The sequence below is a fragment of the Neolamprologus brichardi genome, chromosome 15 (assembly GCF_056152115.1).
Source record: "Neolamprologus brichardi isolate AB-2024 chromosome 15, ASM5615211v1, whole genome shotgun sequence".
Classification (NCBI taxonomy): Eukaryota; Metazoa; Chordata; class Actinopteri; order Cichliformes; family Cichlidae; genus Neolamprologus; species Neolamprologus brichardi.
This window is the reverse complement of record NC_142118.1, coordinates 17,007,474-17,024,089: the sequence shown is the minus strand read 5'-3', so window position 1 is coordinate 17,024,089 and position 16,616 is coordinate 17,007,474.

Below are 16,616 nucleotides of genomic sequence, written 5' to 3'. Positions count from 1 at the left end.
GTTGCCACAGCCTGAGGAGAGGATGTCTGCTGTGATTGGCAGCTCCGCAAACCACTTACAAATTGGCCTGCGGGCAGTCTCTGAGCCAACCGGATTAAGGGGCGGACAATAGTATAATAACCCCCGCTTCAATCCTCCTCCACCTCCGCCTCCTCCCAAAACTTGAATTGTACTGCCTTTCTATTGAGCTTCATTTAGACAAACCGCATTACAGCGTGCAAACAAAGCAGGGGTCGACTTTAATTAAACGCGGCCGCAAAGATATTATAATGAGCATGGCCATTAGCCTATGTCAAATTAGGAATTTATCGGCGCTGCTGTGCTTTACTGCTTTTAATTACAGTCTTAATTAGGCCCAGAGACAAATTTGGATGGGTGTTTAAATGAAGTGACGCCCGATGGCAGAAGGCACATTAAAAAAAAAAAAAGATTTGCTCTTAAAGTTAACAATAATAAGCCCTACAAGTGTGCTAAATGTTTGGCGTTAATCTGCGGGGATTATTTGATTCATTTACAGTACAGTTTCATTTTCTTTTCAAGTGGTTGCTTTTGATTTTATCTAATAATGCTTAAAATTGTTGCCACTAACACCGTTATTGAAGTGATATGGAGAAATAAAGAGGTGCAACTGTATTTAATCTAATCATCAACATTTCTGAAGCATTAACTGCGATTAAAGGTTTAAAAAAAGAGGAAGGAAAAAAAATACTCCATACAACGCAACACTTTTCAGTCCACGAATTGCAGTTTAGAGCGCCCTCTACTGTCTATGCAATACTCGTCAACTTTAAAAATATGAAATCATGTTCGAATTTTTCCTGTATTTTTTAGGTGTTGCGTGGATCTTAAGTTAAAAACACAAACCTACTGTTGGTGCAGCATTTCCCATCATACATTTTCTCTTGTTTCCTTTGCTTCTCTGTTCTCTGCTGCATCTCATTGCTCTTTGATTTGACCACATAAATCCACAACGAAACCTCTCCCTTATTGACTTAATGAGCTTCCTTGTCCTCAGCTCATTCCGCTGCCTTTATACTCCACGAGGAGTGGAGGTGACCCCCTCTCGAAGAACACAACGACAGCAGCAAGCGCGTTTGGTCATATAAAATGACTCCTCTTCTCTCAGATTGTACACAGAGGCATACATGCTCACAGAAACAGATGTTTGGGATACCTGCATCTCCTCACAGCGCACTCAGGTGATCTGGTCCTCCCTGACAGATGGTCAGTCCTTACCAGTGTTTTTCCATGCTTTATAAGCCCATTATAAGCACAGCAATAATCATTTCTCAAGGCATGTTCAAGCTCTTTTGATATTTCTTTCTTCCTGCATTGAAGAAGTGAATTAAGGCCACTTCTAATAGGCAAGCTGCAACTAGCGGCTGCTCACTCCGAAACCTAAAGCACCTGCTGTGAAAAAGGCTGCTGTGAAAAGGCTCCCTCTTTAACCATTCCAGTTATTCACCCACAACTAAGAATGAATTCTCCTTTAATCTAATGCTAATTTACACTTTTACAACTTCCTCATCTTCGACCCGATTGAGCTAGAGTGTCCACATATTGTTTTTCTTCAGTACTATGAGCCACACCTAAGCATGAGCACGATTTGTAGGTTAAAGCTCCCGATATCCAGTAGTTTAGCAGCCCCTTTATTTGTTATTTTGCTAAATACTATAATCATGTAAGGTTTTAAGTAAGATGTGCACTCATATTAACAGGACTGGATGTTTTTGACTGCAGCATTAACTGCATGGGTCATAGATGGGAGGTATTTAAAGAAAACTAACATCTCTGTTTCAAACCTAACATTGCTCTGTTAAACAATGGCAGTATTCACTGCCACGAGTACCCAGATAAACTGGCCAAAAACTATGACAACAATTCTACGGGCTCAGGTAGACATTTGCCACGCTACCAGGATAAGCTGCCACTCAAAATGTACGTGACAGCAGCCTTCAGCCTCCTTTCATGTCACTGTCTCCTCCTCATCAGGCGCCTGCCAACCTGTCAGATAGTCCTTGAAGGAGGCCGCCGATATCCTAAGCCACTGCAGTCGCTTTGACTGGAACATTTCACACGCTGTCACAAGTACATGTTAGTGCCTTAAGTTGGATAAGTAAATAGTCTTGGGTGGCAAAGGAACAATGTGTAAGAGTGTGCATGTTCCATGCTGGGAGATAATGGTTCAGCTTGTGGTCAGCCCAAAAAAGTGTGATGCAGGCTCAAAATACAGTATTTAAATTTTTGGTTGCTTAAAAATTCTTGTGCGGTACCTTAAACCTACTGACCCAATGTCTGCACTGTTTAAAAGGAATCATGAGAGTGGTATTTGTGGCTTTGGGATATTTTGCCAATGAAGCAAACACAAATGTTCCCCTCTGGGATCCATAAATTTTCAAACTACAGCCAATAATTTTCTTTTTTACTGAATACTGGAGCTAACGACCTGCCCGGGATGCACCGTGCTCTCATTGTCTGACAGCTGGCATAGGTTCAAGTCAGCCCCATGACCCTAGGTAAGCAGTGGAAGATGGATGGATGAAAGGACTGTTGCTACTGGTCTTATTGGTTTTTGGTGTTGCTAAACTAAGGCAGTGACCAGCATGTTTGCATTGCTATTAGGATGCTGGTGTTAATGTTTAGCAGAGAGCCCTAGAGTAAAGCCTAAGAGATAGATGTGGCTTTAGATTTACCTGTTAAAGTCCTCTATATATGAAGGTTATTCATAACCAATCTCTTGCATTAAAAGCATATATTTAAAAATGCTTTTATTCCCATATTCAGCACTTCAATAGCCAGACCTGTTTTCATGTCACAGTAGAAACGCGTCTGTGAAAGCATTTAGACATTTATGAATCACTAATATGAGTCTCTCCATTAAATGTGTGACTAATGCAATTTGTTCAGCATATCTTTAAGCTCAAGGATTCTTAATACATTAGTTTTTTTTATAAAATTGATCAAAAAGGGGAAAAAAAACCCGCATTCTGAATTGAATCCCAACAAGAGAAAATAAATCAATAAATTTAAGATTCATGGAGCCTCGCTTTATCACATCAGTCACGGATAACATCTATAATGTTATAAAAGACTAATATTAGCACCAAACTGATGAATTCTAACACCTACCGAGGACCTGAGGCGGTGTGTGTGCCTACCGTGTCTTCCTGTTTGCATACACCACATGCGTGTGTTTGAGGCGCAGGGAGAGGAGTGTGTGTGCAGGAGGAGAAAGGATTATGAGTGGGAGCGCTGTGGGGGGTTTGCCAGCCTCCAGGGGGGAGGTGAAGTGGATTTCTTCTCTCATCCATTTTTCATGGCTTTTCTCCTTTCAGATCTCCAGTCTCTGTACATACGGCTGACGGGTCGATTCTCTTTTATCTTTAAGCATCTTTCGGGGACTCTGTGTGTGTGTGTGTGCGGTGGTGGTGTTTGGCGGGGGTGGTGGAGGTGGCTTGGGTCAAGGTTGAGGCGTGCTGTTTTTCATCAAGCTCTAATGGCTACGAAGATGATGATCATTTGCTGATGTCTTCGGATTTTTAATAGAGGTGGGTAGCTTCATTACCTTGGTCGGAGGAGAGTGAATTCCAAATACTTAGTGAGGTCTGTGATTTCTACAGTGCAGATGGCTGCATCTCAGAGGAATATTATAGAGGCCGGTCCACATGGACCATAAACACTACTATTTAATAGCAGTTTATTTCCCTTGTGGATTTATTCAAACTCATGTCTCTAAAAGGGACTTTGAATGATTAAAGACCTCCGTTTGTGACCTCTAGAGTTCAGCCTTCACTGACCAAACTTGTTTCGTGGCCACAACCTTTCCCCCTTGACCTACTTAACTGGCATCAATAACTGCAATATTCCTATTTAGAGAGGCAGTTTAGGTTCAGAACGTAACGATCACCTTGATGGCTTTGTCCTTTCTGGTTTTCAAGGTCTTTTGTTTTTTTATTGTTGTTTTATCTACTGTAGTTTTGATAGTGTCTTTATTATCTGTGAAATAATTTTTTTATTTTCTTTTTGATCTAGTCTATGCTTTATGCCACTACACGCATGTCAGAAAAGGCTGAAGAATTGTAGCTGCTCCAAAGCAAACTAACCTGACCTGGTAAAAGACATTTCGCCGGCCATATAGTGTGTATTTTTGTAGTCAGTGTAAGTCAGGTTTCTTGATTTCAGTATCTCTGAAGTGACCTTTAATGTGGCCACCTTCAGTTGCTGCTTGGCTGTGAGTCATTCTGCCTTCAGTTTCATCTGCACTGTACACTACAGCTCATCGGCGTCATGACTTATTTCTCTTCCTATCGCTGTGGTACTACATAATCTTGATTTCACCAGTCCAAAGACTTTTTTTCCAGAACTGTGCTGGCTCTTTCAGATTTGTCTTCTTTCAAAATCTACTCTGGTCTTTTTGTTCTTCAGCGGAAACAGTGGTTTACACCTTGTAGTCAAAGCCTCTGCATTTCCATTCATGAAGGCGTCTCTTTAGACTACCTCCTCGAAGGTGTACTTCATTTAATTAGATGTTGTGAGACTGTTTCTCCTTAACCATGGATTCACTGCCATTCACTTTCAGGTCTAAGTGTTATAATCAGGGTACTAAAAGGCCTTCTAGTGTTGCAGAGTTGGTCAGTGCATTTAGTCTTTTAAAGAAAGTACCAGGTTGTTGATTTTGCCACTCCAAAGGTTTTTGATGGCTACTTTATTTAGCTTTTCATCTTAATGATAACCTTCTTGGATTGCACTGACATCTCAGTGAAATTCAACACCTTGGATTAACTTTAGATATTAAGTCTGCTTCATTTGTCATGAAATAAGAGGAACAAGCCTCACCTGGCCATGAATGTACTTGTCAGCCAAATGTCCAATATGAGTCTGAGCATCTAAAAATGGAGGATTGTGTGTAAAAATGGCTGTAAGTTGATGTAAAAGCCCTTGAATTAACAATAACATATTGATTGCTTGTTTTAAAACCGACGGTGGTGCTCCAAGAACCATATGCTCCTTTCTTTCTTCATATGCATAGTACTTTGAATCAAATAGTCTTATTACAGGTCACATGAATGCAGGGGAAGTTTATCATACAGACCATACTGTATCAGTAAGATCAGTGTTATTCATTTTGCCTATCACTGGTTATAGTGTTGTAGCTGATCGGTGTGTGCAGTAGCACAAGCATAATTAATGGTTGAATTCAAGTGAGGGCATTATCTGAATTATCTGCACTTTTAAGAGGTCATTTTAAGAAGGTACCATTTATCAGTGGAGATAAAAGAACTCATTCGCTTACAGAAGTAATGTTATCATACCTTCCCACAGCACCTAAATGAAAATAAAGTGTTTTAGGTACAGTTTATCTACTTATATCAGCTGAAAGAACATCTCACCCGTAGTTTAAACTTTCAAGATAGGAACGGGGAAACTACCGTATCCGCTGTGCCCAAGCTAGCTGAGAAATCCAGCTTGTCCAGCGCACTTGTGTTCAAAGAACATATTGCCAAATGCTTGTGAGTTCAGCCTTGAAAATAAACTATCTTGACATGTACAACGTTATCAGCACTCAGACTTACATAGTACCAGTATAAGTGATCACGTATAGTATGAGCTGTGTCACAACAACATAAAACTCAATAATGTTCTAAGAATACAAATAAATACGACCATCCTAGTTTGTGACCTAGATTTTCATTATCTATTAGAAAATCAGCAAATTGTAATTAAAAACTAAGCACACAGGTCTGATCAAGAGGCCGTGCTGAAGTTTAAACTGTGCACTGGAATGAGCAAGAATGGTGATTGAAGTGACTCCGAAGGTGCCGTGGTTGATGGTGATCGACTGGGATTTCCCCCGCACATCCATCTCTAGGGTTTACAGAGAATAAGTAACTTTCAGCTGCTCTCAAGGGGTTGTCACAGGGTAGCGTATTTCATTTTGCAGATTTTTGTAGTTAATGGCCTTCCTGACGTAATCTCTGAGGGAACTGTCTATCTTCTCAGCCTCTAAGTGGAGTCCTTTTACTTCTCAGACAAATATATAAACCACTACGCTATGGAGTGGTCTAAAAAAGCGAAAATAATCAATGAGTGGCAGTTCAACAGGCGAGGTTAGAGGAGACTGACCAGGCTACTTTCAGCTGATAGGAAGGCAAACTCAAATAACTACTCTTTTCATTCAAGGTATGCAGAAGAGCATCTCTGAACACACAACATGTTAAACCTTGAAGCAGATCTACTACAGCAGCAAAAGACTAGACTGGATGCCAGCTAAAAACAGGAAACTAAAGCTACATGGGCTCTCTAAAATTGCATAATGAGAGGTTGGAAAGACATTGCCTGGTCTGATAAGTCTCAGTTTCTGCTGCAACATTTGAATGGTAGGGTCTGAATTTGGCGTGAACAGCATGAAAGGATGGATCCATCCTGTCTTATATCAATGGTACACACTGGTGCTGGTGGTGAAATGGTGTGGGGGATAGTACAGTGTACCCATCCTCTCTTAGCTGCTTCCAGCAGCATAACACATCTTTTCACAAAGCTCAGATCATCTCGAATTGGTGTCTTGAACATGACGATGTGTTCGCTGTACTCAAACGGCCTCTGCAGTTACCTAACCCATTAGAGCCCCTTTGGGATGTGGTGGAACGGGAGATTTACATCGTGGATGTGCAGCTGACAAATAGAAACTAAAGAAACTGTGTGATGCTCACATGTCAGTACAGACCCAAATCCCTGAGGATGTTTCCTTCTCAAGTAAGGTAGGTCGAAAGGAAAAAGTGGGTTGAACCTGGCATTAGCAAGGATGAGCTATTCATTTTAAAAAGGCTAGTAAATCTTTAATGATTTGGGATTTATATGTCTACTTGAATGATATTTAATATCCCAAAAAGTCTGCCACCCTATCCTGAGGCTAACTTTAAACTATCCACGTTTACATGTTAACAATATGTGACACCTGCTGACCAGTGTGTCCAGTGTAACAATAGCCTACGTAACACCTACTGACCAAAGATATCGTATGGCAAATGGAGGAAATTATGGCTCTTGACGGTTGTTGCTTTTTTTTTTTGATGTTGCAGAGCTGAGATAAGCATTGCCAGGAGAAAGCGTCTGAAGACACTGCAGTAACCTTTCCTAAACAAGCAGAAGTGAGGACAACGCCAAGCATGTTTGCCAAAGGGAACTCTCCAGAGCCTGACTGACGAGTTAGCAGACAAAATAAGCTCTGCAACCTTGAGGCAGTTTTTTTTTTGTAGTACACTTAAACCAACCGATATATTAATTTTAGCTCACTTCAACTTCACTTCAGTGAAAATAATTTCTTAATTTGCAACAGACAGTCCAGGACTAGAAAGCTTTGTTCAGCTATTTGAAATATGACAGTTGGATTTGAACGTCCATACCTTGGCATACAGACAGTTTCAAAAAAAAGGAAGTCGTTTGCAGGGATTGGCAGTTTTAAGTACTGTTAACAGCAGTTTATGTAGCCTACAGTTGAACTGGATCTTCCATTAGAACTACTTAGACACCAAGCTAATTTGATACTTGACATTTTCCATATCAAATCAGATGACTTAAGAAATCCAAACTTAGTATACATTTTTCATACATGGCTACCAGATTAAATTTTTGTGTAATTTCTGAAGCGTGAATCAGTATGAGGTCAAAGAAGCTTTGTGCCTCAGTGACCTTAAGTTCCCAGTTTTTGTCCCGTAATTCCCCATGGCTGAGTAAGCCAGCAAGTGTGTGGAAAGGGTGCATTTCCGCTGCGATAAAAGCGCATGTTTAGCCACCGCTGAAACCCAGGCGTACCTCTACCTCTTTCACACCCTTATGTTCTGCTCCAGCGACAGTACCGCATGCATTTCTGTGCTCTCTTACAGAGAGCTCATTTTTCCAAGCCCATGCTGGCTTGTTTGACACATTTATTGTTTAAAGAATTGGAAAAGTGACAGACATTTCCAAACTAACTGGAAAAGCATCGTTGGACTACAGTAACACCGGACGAACAGGGAAACGGTCCACACCAGCTAAGATATGAGCACGCACACACTTTTGCGAATGGTTTACAAAGGAAACGCCTGTGTTCATGATGTTAACCAGTTGTGCAAGTTAATCTCATTGCATAATGTATGCCTCGATTTGCTTGGTCATGTTTGGCAACATGAACAAGCAACTTAACCTTGACACACTTCTTAGCTGCTTCCAAGAAACTTAATTTAATCTTTTAGTTATTAAAACATTTTTGCAAGTCTAAAACAGATCGAAGATCCTTTTGATTTAGTGTTTTTTCAGCAAGGTAACCACCGTCAACAATGAGTGAGATTTTGAAAAGAAAAAGCTGCAGGGGTTTAGTCCTTAATCCCTCTGAACCTAAATTATTGTCTCTTTCATTTCCCCTGTACTGAGAGATAAGATATGATGCTCAGATTATCTAAATACTGCTGGTTAAAGGGCTAAAGTGAAATATGGTATGTTGTTCAGATTCCTTATTGTCAGTGTTAACATAGCAGATAACATTTTCCTATTTGACTTCTTCCAGGTATGGAGGTACTAGAAGCAGAGGCTCGCTTTAACCCAACCTAGCTGGGAAATCCCAGAGCCTTGTAAATTTACCTCACTGATAAGGCCAGTACACGTGCACAAGAACTCAACAGATTGCAAAAAAGAGCAGTTAATCATTTATGGCCTGCTTGATATTATCTCTCTAAAGTTGAAACAGGTTATGGGTATTCACCTGGTCCCTATGGAAGTCTGTTTATCACTTTGGACCATGCAGTTTCTCTTCTGTTGTTCCTCAAAGCACAATGGCATGTTAATCCAGGGTTATGACCTAACTGTTTAGGAGCTAAGGGCAGAAGGGCAGGACATCTTGAAGTGATTTCATTTGTACCCGATATATCATAGACCCTTTGATCCAATCAGAAAATTCACTGATGTTTTCAGGGTAAATATAAAGAGCTTTCAGAATTTTAATAGGATGACAATGAGAACAGAAACCAACATTTTTACATTTTTTAAAATTATTTAACAGGAGCAATATGAAACCTCCAGAAAATGTAGAGTACACATAATTCCAAAAAGTTGATTCTGTTCATCTGGATGTAACGTTTTCAGTGGGGCAAACATTTCGTCGCTCGTCAAAGTGACTTCTCCAGCCAAGACTGTCCTCAGCTGAAGAAGTCTGAACATGTGTACTTATGACAGTCCAAATTTTCCCACTAGGCTCTTAGAAAAGGTAGCAGATGAGGCAGTTTAACCAGTGTATCTTATCAGCTGGGAATATGATTGTAATTCTACCCACTAAGTACAGAATTTAGCCCTTCAGTTAAAGAAAAACACAGAATACAAAAATCTACAGGTTAGGAGAATTGCTGTGCACAAAGGCATACTGAAGATTTGTATTGATTGATATAAGGTTGAAGATCTTATCAGCATACAGATGGAGAGTGTGTCAGAATTCTGGCTTGGTGCATCTCAGTGTATCCTCTACCTGCAGTGGTAGTTACTGGATCTGGACTTTCTTTCAAAGGGCTTGTTTTAGATCCCACCTGTGAATGGACTGTATTCAGAAAAAGAGGAGTGGTAATCCATCTGCTGTGGAAACACACACACACACACACACACATCCAGATGGTCTCTGGAGAACAGAGACATCCCATGCATCCAGTTACAACATGAAAGCAGCAGGGACACAACATAAGGACTGATGCATCCACCCATCCCCTCCACCCTCGCCTAAGATGGTGTTGAGGATACAATTGTCGATCATGTGCGCAGTGTCTGTAAGAATAGAGGCTTCATTGGGGAGCCACTCAGCTGACTCAAATATCAGATTCAGCTTCTCTAGTGATCTAAGGATGGTGAAAACAACTTAAAAATACATAGATAAAAGTATCTTAAGGTATATTTTAGTCTCCTTGATTTAACTGTCTTTCAACTCACTCAATTGTATGTCCAAAATCAAACAGCATGACAAACAGAGTGTTTTTGCACATTGGGGTTACATTTGTCTGCTGGACTCTAAATGAATGCAAACTCTGTTAAATAGACTGTCACATGCTCCCCGTGTCATCCAAATATACAAAAGTTGCCTCTGCATTTTAGTTTTTACTTTTTCTTTCCTCCAGCGAGAGGGTCAGTGGCCAGCTTAGGTATTTCTATGTGGGGTTTGCATGGGTGGGTTCTCTCCAGCTTCCACCCAAAATCTTAGGACATGGAGGTTAGTGAATGGCTCAACAATAGACTGCAGGCCTGTCCATGGTATTCCCTGCCTCACCCTATGAAAGCCGGCATAGGCTGGCCCACCCAATTCCTTGGATACAGTAGGTGAAAGAAAATAATAAAAAATAATAAAAACAACCTACTTTTCCTGCCAAGAAGTGAAACATCTATGTCCCTCTACTCGAAGTAGTCTTTAATATATTTTAATACATTACTGAAGGATATGTAAACCACTCTTTTGTAATCTGTAGAAAACTGCCTACCAATCCTGCAAACAGATGAAACATCTCATTTTGTCTGTCTTTAAAAGGTCAAAGAAATTCTTGCCACTAACTCTGTTGTGTGTCTGTGCGTGCTTTCTGCAGGAGTTGCGTTACCAGAGAAGCAAGTTTTGATGCTAAAATGGGAGGGAGTGTGACTTGTTGCGATTTTGTTTCCAGGCAACATGCATTGAAGAAAGCCAGAGAAAAGAAAATAATACTCCAAATGAAAGTGATAGAGAGTTGTGATTGGATAACACCTTTGACTGATGAACTTTTGACTGTGATGGAAAGTCATTTTTGTCTTTGTAACAATGCTTCCATAAGAAAGACAACACCTTCAATGAGCCACCTCAGATAAAATCACCACGGGTAAAATGAGAAAAAAAAAAGAGCCCATTTTCATTTCTGGGGGAAAAAAAAGAAAAAAAGAAATCATGATGAATTTACACTTGCTCAGGCTTATCTTTACAGGCGGATTCTTTGCATAAATGTGTTGTCTCATTTCCTGATTCACAGCTAGTTGTGTCTTATCGAGATGCCTTTTTTTTTCTCAAGAGGGATGATTCATATCACAGGGCCCCATAAAGGCCACTGACAGGTTTATATAAGCAGGCACGGAGAAGTGATGTAGATTTTATGGTAGCCACAGAAAAAGCAGATCTTTTGCTTTACTATGAAGTGAATGGAACTGTCTGATGCAAACAATACATTTTGGGTAACAGATTAGACTCTCAATGACATTCATAAGCAGTTGCATCAACAAAATTTAATGACAACACTTGAGACTTTGAATGTGACACGGTTGTTGGTGCCAAATGGGCTGATCTAATTTACCGGGATATTCCCACAATTTACCAGGATATTCCCATCTGTAGGTTTTTGCAGAGAAAACTACTTGGTGAGTTTTCTGAGTGAAAATCTCTTGTTGATGCCAAAGGTCAGAGGAGAATGGTCAGACTGCTTAAAGTTGATAGGAAGGCAACAGTAACTCAAATATATTATGTCTTGTTACAGCCAAGGTATGCCGACAAAAATCTCTAAATGCACAACACGTCTGACCTTGAAGTAGTTGGGCTGCAGCAGCAGACAACCACACTGGGTGGCAACCCCATCGACCAAGAACAGGAAACTGAGGCTAAAGTTCACCAAAAGGTGCCAACAGAAGATTAAAAAAACCAAAACATGAAAGCATGGATCCACTCTGTCTTGTATCAACGGCTCAGGCTCCTGCTGGTGATGTAACGATGTAGAGGATATTTCCTAGGCACACTTTGGACCCCTTAATACAAAATGAGCATCATCTAAACACCACAGCCTACCTGATTATTGCTGCTAACCATGTCCATCTGTTTATGACCACTGAGTACTATTCTCAAAAAGCTCAAATCATTTCAACATGGAAATGAGTTCACTGTAGTCAAATAGCCTGAACAGTCACCAAATCTCAATCCAATACAGCATTCTTGGGATGCAAAATCTCTAAGGAATGTTTCCAGCAGCTTCTTAAATCTATAACATGAAAGAATTTGGGCGGTTCTGAAGGCAAAAGAGGGTACTGGCAAAGTGTACCTAATGAAATGTCAAGCACAGTCATCAGTAGCATTATACACCTTTCCTCTGAAAACCTTATTTTTTTCAACCACTTAGCTGTTCTTTGCCTATTGAGATACAAATAAACATCAGTAAAAGAAATGACATAAAATATGCACAAATATGATGATCCTTATTCTACGCAAAGAAAGAAAAGTAAGTAAATACTCAGAGCACAAACAGACACTTTGGGCATCAAACCCATTTTTATTTGAATTGAATGCAGTTTAATCCAACACAGTGCACATGCAAAGTATCATATTTAAATATCCTGTATGTTTGTACCAAGTGTCATGTTTTGAAAGTTAAATATTTTAACATTTAGGTAATAAATTAACAAAATCGAAACATTACTAAAAACACTGCCCACAATGAGTATACACATTTTAATAAAGCATAAAATACATGTTAAATTCATAAATATGCAATGTTCATACCTGTACCTTTTTCTGAAAATATTTTCTTAAAAACACAAATTCAGTTTAAGACACCAAAAAGGGAAAAAAAATAAATCACAACTGGACAAATTTCTTTATGTCTTTACCATAAGAAAAAGAGTACTTTGCTCACTTAAAGGTAGTATGTGTAGGATTTTCACTGCCTAATAGAATAACATGTGCTACAACATACAGTCACTGAGCTCCTTCACTGCCTCTGTTGCTTCCGAATATTCAGCTACCAGTCTGCTAATTAAGAAGCAAAAGTGACTTAGTCTTGGACTTGATACAAAATCATTAACAGTACTACACCTTCTTCAATAACTCAATACTACACATAGCACCTTTAAATGTATTTTCTGCTGTTCAGATCGTCAAAAAATACAGAAAGAGACTGTCAAACAGTGCACGAACCATTAACAAAAGAAAACAAAAAAACAATCACAGTTGAAGAAGCAATTACAGCATAGCCATGGGGGCAGGGTACAGCTATAAAAGTACTGATGAATGAAGTATTTTGTGACAGGGAACCACTGGGTTCCCACGTTACTGATCTGTTTTTGAGAATTTCAACACCTTAGGGTCAAGCAAACGGACACAAAACACCTTTGTTGTGTGCCTGAGTGATGGAGGTAGAAATGCTGGGCAAATGGTTGAAAATCCAGCATAGGCAAGAATGAAATACTCAGTCATTTGCTTACCATAAATATGAGTTTTCCTGTATATTAAATACAAGTAGCATATGGCTTACCTGTAGCACAGTCTGCAACCTCACTCTAAACTGTCAAAAATGTGTTTAGATTTGTCGCAGAGGGGCAGGTTAGGCTTGTTGCACTGGTAGACCTAAAGGGACAGTTAACGGACGAAACGTGCTTATTTGCTTTTTTGACACTGTGGCGCCGACACAATGAAGTTGAGCTGCAGCCAACAGTTATCAGCAAGCCAAAGCTAACTGAGTGTCTACACAGAGAGCACAATGCAACCAGTACGTCTAGTAGAGAAGCAGTAGCAGCAAATGCTCCGTCTTTGTGGCATTCAGGTACACGGCTTGAAGGTGCTGGAGCCAAAGACATAATGACTGTAGTTAAAAACTGAGCAAAAACGACTTGAATAACGTAAATGCCTACTGTTCGCTCAGATGTGACGACAAAAAAAAAAAAGATGGCTGAAATGTTTTTTGTGAAAACAGCAAAACTCAACTCAAGTCTGGACACGATATCCTGTTCGTTACACAGAAGTGTGAAGAAAACATTTCACAGTTTAGAAGAGAATCTGTTCTCATATTCTGACGTCTCTTGTTCGCTGCTCCGTAGTATAGTGCATTAAATGCAAAAAAAAGATCTGTGTGTGTGTGTGGTGGTCCCAGGCCTGGACTATTGGGAGCATTGTGTCAGGGTTTTCCTCTGTTTCTAGTCCTTATCCCTGTAACTGCCCAGACAGGTCATCAGTCTGCAATTAATTTCCACCAAAAAAAGGGCCAATAACCACATTCCTCCAAAACTGTGAAACCTTTCCTATAAGTCTCCAAGAATAATGTTAGTCACCAGTGTTGAATCAGTAAAAAAAGACCTCAGAGATTGCCTTTACACTCAAAAGATGTGTGTTTAACACAGAAACACACAGCTGTTTCTAACTAAATAAGATTGCACAAGAGCTGATTAAAAAAAAATCAATGGGGAAAAAAAAATCCTAAGTACAAAATTAACAGCAGGCCTGATAACACAGAATACGTAATACGTTTTGACTCCACAGGTTAAACAAAACTAAAATAACTCAAATACCGGCTGAAGCTGGCCGAACCAGCTGAACCTGAAGTGCTACCACTCTGTTTGTGCTTCTTTTGGCAACCGAATTCTCTGCACCAATCAATCACATTAGCAGACATCTGACACGATCCTTCCCACTTTGCAGCTGCTATTCACCCGCATGGACGGTACTTTTATTTTCAGTCAGTGAGTCATAATGCTGCTGCAAATTCTCAGCAATGTTCACCAAATACTCTTGACAACTAGAAGGGAAAGTGTTAGGAAATAATCACCTGATAATACTTGCCTGAAACAAACAAACAAACAAACAAACAAATCTATTTCAGCCTAAAGAGAAGTCACTGTGCAGCTCTTCACTTTTGACAGGCACGTTAAAAGTTACAGACTGGCCTTAAAAAGTTAACATGGCTTTTACGTTGAGCCAAATCAGAAGCAAACACTGGTAAAACACATTTCTAAAAATATTTTGTTTCTTCCAGCCTTGAATCCTCATGGCTAACACATTTCATGAGTTATTTCTAGACACAAGTGTGATACTTCTATTATACTCCACCATACTAGATGAGAACAAGACAATGGAAAACTGTGAGCACCATTGGAAATCCTTCACTGAGGTTCTCCAGTAAACCAAACAACAAGTGCTGAGATCCACTTTGACCTAAAAAAAAACAAAGGGCTGTACGATTGTCATATGAGAGAAAAGGGACTGCAGATGTGTTGAGTAACTTCTGAACGCTAACAGCAATTTATGATGTTAGAACATATAATACACTGTCTGGCCAAAATAAGTCACATCTGAATTTAACTAAGGAAACAAATAAAAGCCTTCCAACTGTATAATTACTGCAGTAATTAATATGTTTTTGCTAACAGATTATCCAACACTAACCAATGCAGTTCTCAAGCAACCATGTTTGAAGATATTCTGCGGTTGTGGAAAAGCCATTAGTCCATTTCAGAATGGTCAAATTATTGGCCTACATGGTGAAACTACTAAAAAACATCAAGGCTATGTTTAACAGTGAAGGTAAATATTTCTAAGTGCACACTGAGTGCTCAATGGAAGCTATGTTGCTTTAAGAAAACATGGCTTAAATGAGGTTTATATTTGCTAGGGAGCATGGAGATCAGACCCTGGAGCAATGGAAAAAGGTCATCAGATTGATGGGAATATTTGGGGAAGAACAGGCGGGTGAAATGCCTACCACACAACATCCTGTGGGATCAGCATTATGACCTGAAGTTGCTTCAGTTGGTCAGGTTTAGGTTCGAGAACATTACGTGCCCCAAGAAAAAGGTCAGCTGACAACCTGAAGATACTGAACTCAATTAACTTCCATTTTATTTATATATTGCGAAATCACAACATTGGTGGCCTCAAGTTGCTTGAGGTAAGGTAAGGTAAAGATTACTAGGTTTTTCCCATTAATGGGAATGGGAAGTTCGAGGGTTACGGCAGACTGGAGAGCGCTTTATCCACACTGAGGATCTTTGTTGAAGAAGGCTTTATACAGCAGTCTGACTCTCCCATCATCAATGATGAAACCTTTGGAAAATCCTAATAGAACTCTGGATGGAAATAAATGCTGGGGTATTCCCTAACTTTACAGAAACAAGCCCATGGCAAGTGCACGTTGTCATCAATGCAAAATACTGAAATTTGTCTTGGTCAGGCAGCATACAGCAGTCTTGTTAGGGGTACAATGTGTAACACTAATAAGTAATCTCATGGTTTTCCAAAGGTGCTTTCCACATTTTTCCAAAGTGTCCCGATATCACGCTCACAAAAGTAAATGCATTTGAGAGAGAAAATATGAACCTATTGAGCAAATGTTTCAAGCAGTCTGAGCAAACTCTACAATCGCACATCGAGGAACGATCCATGGTCGACGAAGGACAAAGAAGCTCAACAAATTATATTTATGGCTTTAGGATTATGCATATTTTTCTAAGCTATTTGGGTGGAAGTTACTCCCCAAATGTTTGCGTCAGTGTGTGGAATAAAATACAACCTTTGATTTTTTTTTAATCTGCGCGGGTGATGGAATTTCAGCTGGCTCCATGACACACTTATAGGGATATGCCCAAAAGTTATGCTCTTCTCTCTGCTGGATTTCTTAGTATGCAGAGGAGAAGAGCCTCACAAACATAGACGTAAACCAAGTGAATAAGAAGCATAAGGTTTAAAGAAAAATTAATGTTGAACTTTTGATTGTCAGCTGTTCTTGGTGCATGAAAAGATGATGAAAAAATGCTAGACTGATTGCTCATATTAACCTAGAGTATTTATTCATATGCGCACCTGGCTGCTAAAGCTAAACGTGCTCTTCTTTCAG